The following is a 5,754-nucleotide window of genomic DNA, read 5'->3' on the forward strand; positions in this document are numbered from 1 at the left end:
TTTTTTTTTTGCTTAATCTGGAAAAGCAGCGGTCCCGGCGCGGCGGGAAGTTTTTCATTATCGGCTCCCAGGAGCTGGGAGGTGAGAGATTTTGGGGGGGATGGGGAGGAGGAAAGGCACTGCTCACCAAGCCACTGCCTCAGGAAAGGGAAACAGGGGATGTCTCTTTTTGGGGAGAGATGTGAAAATGCCTTGGAAATACTGGCTGCATCCAGATGTGAGCCTGGGCAGCCCAAACCCGTGCTGGGGGGGACCAGATGTGGGCTCTGAGCAGCCACCAACGTGGTTTTAGCAAAGAAAATCCAACAGAAAACAGAGAAAGAAGGAGCCCTGCACCTTTCACAGCACCACTCCTCCTTTTTCCACCCTCTTCGCCTTGTTTTTCGCAACATTTGGGGGGCAAACCCCAAATATTTTTGCTCTGAGAAGCACGATATTGGCTCTCCGTATCCAAAACATACGCTGCAGGAGTTTCACAGCATCTTCTGAAGGACCCGCCAACCTGATACCCTTTTTTTTTTTTTTTTTGCCATTTGGGTAAAACCAAAATGTTATTTTTTTTAAACAGCGGGGACCTTCAGGTTGAAGTTGATCCCAGGAAAAGAGGCAAAACTAAAGGATTGAGGAGAGTTTTATGGATCCCCTGCAGCCAGACTCTGATTCATCCAAGTGATGTGATTTCTTGCAAATACCCATTTTTCTGGTACAAGACGCCTCAGATGTCTTCTCCTCGCCCTTGGCTCGTGGTCCAATGGGCCACAGCTCCTATGGGTTTGGAGTCCATCCTGCAGTCCTCCCCAACATGAGGCTCTGCAGCCCAGATTTGAGCAAGAGCTCAGGATTGCTTCTGGCTTCAGAGGTCGTTGGGCACCACAGCCAACAGCTACAGGAGGAGAGGAGATATAAAATATATAGATGTGAACCAATTTGAGGGGTGAAGAAGCCACCTGGAGAAGACTGAAAGGGGCTTGAAAGCACAGACGGATGGAAATAGCAGAGCATGGGAAGTAGAACCAGAAGGTCCCATCCCTGAGGAGTTTCATAGAATCACAGAAGGGTTTGGGGTGGAAGGGACCTTCAAGATCATCTCATTCCAACCCCCTGCCCTGGGCAGGGACCCCTCCCACCAGACCAGGTTGCTCCAAGCCCCCTCCAACCTGGTCTTGAACCCCTCCAGGGATGGGGCAACCACAGCTTCTATTCCAGGGTCTCACCACCCTCACAGCAAAGAAGTTCTTCCCCACATCTCATCTCCATCTCCCCTCTTTCAGTGTCAAACCCTTCCCCCTCCTCCTATGGCTCCCCTCCCTGATCCAGAGTCCCTCCCCATCTCTCCTGGAGCCCCTTGAGGGACTGGAAGGGGCTCCAAGGTCTCCCCGGAGCCTTCTCTTCTCCAGGCTGAACCCCCCAACTCTCTCAGCCTGTCCTCTCAGCAGAGGGGCTCCAGCCCTTGGAGCATCTCCATGGCCTCCTCTGGCTCTGCTCCAACAGGTCCACGTCCTTCTGCTGTTGGAGGCCCCAAAGCTGGAGGCAGCACCGCAAGGGAGGTCTCCCCAGTAGAGAATCCTGCCCCCCTCACCCCGCTGGCCACACAACGCCTTCATACAAGGAAAAATAGGCAGTGAAATATCTCACCCCTTCTCCATAAAGGATTTATCCCCCCAAATTTGGACTCGTTGCCCAGAATAAGGAGGATTTAGGGCTTTTTCCTAGACGTCTGCGCTGGCCTCGGTGGAGCCCCGTGTCTGTCCCATCGTGGTGTTTGGTTTTATCCAACATTTTCAGCCCCTACATCTTGTACCACAGGGGGAATGTTGTCGGGTTTTTTTGTGTTTTTTTATCTCCTTCCCACTCCGGTTTTATCAGTTCTTTATTTATTTGGGTTTATTGCCCTCCTTGTTCGCTCTCTCGTTGCGTTTACTCAATCCCCAAGGCTGCCTGAAACGAGGCAGGGAGAAAGGAAATATAGGACAAATAATGATTATTTGCATGTTCTCTGGAACAAGCCAAGAAAGAGTCTCGGGGGAGAGGGTGGGATTCGTCTCTGTTTGTTTCTTCAGAGGCGATATTAAAGAGGAAAAATGTGAAAAAGGCGGGTGGAAGAGTTAACCCTTGATGGAGCCGCGTCGTGGCGGGGGCCGAGAGGTCCCAGCAACGGGGAGGAGAGAGGGGATGGATCAGAAACAGGTTCCCTGGTGCTTTTTGGCTTCCCACCAGCAGAAACAAAGCACAAAATCAAAGATGAGAGGAATCCCTGGCAGCGGGGAGAGAAAAGCCCCAAAGTCTGGTACCCAGGGCAAGGAGAAGGGCAGGGTTATTTTTTTTCCCACGTAAACTCATCCCCTCCTCTCCAAATATATATATATATGGAAATTTTAGGAGCGAATCCCAGCTGGATTTAGTGAATAATTTCCAGGCTTGGTGGACACATGGCATGTGGATGCTCAGCATCACCCCAGGAGCCCCTCAATGGTCCCCCCCGGGGACCATTTGATGCCCATCGCTTTGTCCCGACTCGTTGACTTTGCCACGGAGCTAATTTTGTGCCTTTGTGGGTTGTTTCTTTTTTTTTTTTTTTTTTTAATTTCTTTCTAAAAGGAAACAAACCCATTGACTCACACGCACGGGACGTGCTAATTAGGGCAGGCTTTTATTTTTCAGGTCCAAATAGGAAACAGTCGGCCACGGCTGCGAAACCACCTCGGCTGCATCAGAAATTAAAATCCCAAAAGCCTTCCTAATTGCATCTGCATCGGGGATGGGAGGGAGGGAGGAAGGAAGGAAGGATGGATGGATGTGAGGAATTATGCACAATCATTTATACAGGAGATGGCCCTATTTTTATTTTTTTTTTTAAATAAATTGCAGCTTAAGTGCTTTAAAACGACGTGCTCCGCGTTTTCTTCAGGATGTTCAGGTCCTTGCTCTGGAGGAGAGATGGTCCTAAGGGCTGGAAGGAGGAGACATCTTGTGTCTTTTCGCTTCCTTTTCTCCTCCTCAAAAGCAGAAAAAAAAAAAAAGGAAAAAAAAAAGTTTAAAAGGGTTTGAGCCAAAGGTTCCTTGTTCAAAAAGCCACCCGTTTCCAACGGTTTTACACAACCAAATAAAGCACGTTGTGAACAACATAAAAGTGGGGTTTTTTTACCCTCTTCATCACCTTTTGGCAGCCACATTTTATCTGCCCCCCCCAGGGATGGGGTAGCACGGAGGGTCTCCGACTGCTCTCCGATGCTCTGGGGATGATGAGAAGCCAAAAAAACCCCGGGATTCAGGTGGGATAACAGCTGCTCCTCATTAACACCCCTCTCTGGAGCTTTCCCTTGTTTTTTCTTCTTTCTCCTCCTTTCCTCTCCTCTCCCCCCGCTCCTTTTTTCTCCTGCCTTTGGGAGAAAATGAGGCGGCCCAGGGTTCTCCCTGTCTTTCAGTGCCCGTTTTCCTCCGTGTTTGTTTTTCCACGTGATACGTCCTCACCTCCCAAGTAAGTGCTGAAGCCGGGGGGGTGGTTAATGGGCAATTTGGGAAAAAAACTATGATCAAGGCCATACCTCACCGTGGCCACCATTTATGACCCCCGAGCACCCCCCTGAATCCACCCCTCGCCTCCCCCTAAGTCCTGGAGGCATCTAAAGATGGATGAAGACGTGGCCTTTGGTCTCCCTCATTTCCCTTAACATCTAGCGTGGGGATATTGGGGTTGTTTGGGTTTTTTCCCCCCAAGATCCTTGAGATTTTTAAAGAATGGCCAAATAGACCAGGCTGGAGTAGACTCATCTACTCTTTACTCATCGTCTCGCTGCACCTTCCCTTCCATCCCTGGTCCAGATGTCCTTCCCCCACCTCCTCCCACCCGCTGTTCTGCAGCACGTGGGGCTGCTTCTGGCCAACACATGTCAGCGAGAACACAGAGAGCCATAATTATCTCTGTCATGACGATGTGGTCCCTGGAGTGACCATAATTTGGGGAACATGTATTTCTGCTCTCCAAGAGCCTGGGCTTTGAGAAGGTTCTGAAGGATACAGAGCGGCGGAAAAGGCCGAAGTAGTATATATATATGTATATATATATATCAAGAAAAAAAAGAAACAAACAAAAGAACCCAAAAGAGCCTGTTTTGTGACGTGGGGAGGGATATATTTAGGGTGTTTTCTCAGCTCTGTACACCCCAAACACTTTTTATTTGGTGTAAACTTCCAGCCTCTGTGTGAAGTCGCTTTGCTCAGGGGCTGTACCGAGGTGCCGAAGGGTCCTGCTCAAAATTAAGAACATCCTTAAGGGCTTAGAAAAAAAAAAAATGGGGTATTTAAGCAGGAACAGCAATTAAAGCACCGAAACATAGCCCTTGGTGGCTCAGGGATGGCGTGTTGCTTCGCCAGCTCCGGCCGTGCCCGATGCTTTGGCCACCTGAAAGTGTCTCAGATGCTCTGTCAACCCCCCCCAGTCTCTATTTTTTGATTTTCGAGCAGAAAAAAAAGCAAAAAAGCAGCTGTTACTGCAAATTAATTACCCTTACGCCTGGGTTTTCGTACAGCGTTGGTCCTTCCACGACTCCGAAACATTTCTCCTTGAGGGCTTGTTATTTCCAGGGCTGTCGATCCAACACCTCTCATCGGCCCTAAATTCATTTCCAAAGGGGTGAGAAACTTTAAAAAAAAAGAAAGAAATACCTTCAAAAATAAATAATCGAGCCCCATTAAATAACGATTTGGGAGACCCATCCGCCTCCCGGGCCTGCTTGGCTGAGCTTGATATTAATTAGACTAAATCCAAACGCAGCACCTTCCCCAGGAGCCGGCTGGAAAGCTCTCACCGCTCACCCCATGGCTGTGATTTCTGAGGTTTTTTACCCAGTTAAGGATTATAGTTTTTAACAGCTGCCTGATTTCCTCAGCTCATGCCTTGGGAGATGCCGAGGGCGGCCCTCGGCCGAGCACCGCCGTCTCTCTCTCCATCTGCCATGGCTTCTTCCAGGATGAGGGCTTTATAGGACCCAAAATAGGTGATGGAGACCTCCAAAAGGGTAAAAATTCATCTCCTGCCACCGGATGATAAGGAGGTGGGATTTTTTTCTTGCTGTAAATCCACCAGCTCTGCTGGGTTGGAGTTGGCCGGAGCACATTTGGCACTGAGAGCGTGTGTTGTATAATTAGAAAAAAAAAAAAAAAAATAAAAAAAAATTAAAAAAAATTAAAACGACAGCAGAAATGCTTGTGGGAACGTGTCACTTTTCTGGCTGGGGAGGATGATGGGGGGAAGTTTAGTCTGCTGTAAGTAGTCAACGAGGGTCAGCATCGCCGGGGGGGCTGGGGGGGCTGGCATCCCTCTCCCTGCCGGTCCCACGGCGCTGCTGGGGTTCCTCTCCATCCCCCCCCCTCCTCCCTGAATGCAGAAATGCTGCCTGGGCTTTCTGCAAGCGCCTGACCCGGGGTGAGGATCAGTGACACATCCTCAGTGGGGAAAAAAAAAAGGCCTTTTTTTTTTTTTTTTTTCTGCTTGGAAAGCAGGTTTTTTCCTGCCAGATTCGGCGAGGGCCGGCCGTAGCCGGCACAATCTGTCCTCCTCCGTCAGCTGAGGTGATGGAGAAGGCCTGGGAGAAGGGCCAGGGTCTCCCATCCCTGTTCCACATCAGCATTTTGTTCTCTATCCCTAATTTCGGGTGAACATCCTCATTTTCCCCGTGCAAAGCTCTGCGCTGCCCTTCCCATGTATCCCCCCCTACTCCACCCCAGGAGATGTTTCCTGCAGGACATGTGTTC

This window comes from Calidris pugnax, unplaced genomic scaffold (assembly GCF_001431845.1).
Source record: "Calidris pugnax isolate Ruff unplaced genomic scaffold, ASM143184v1 scaffold145, whole genome shotgun sequence".
In the NCBI taxonomy this organism is placed as follows: Eukaryota; Metazoa; Chordata; class Aves; order Charadriiformes; family Scolopacidae; genus Calidris; species Calidris pugnax.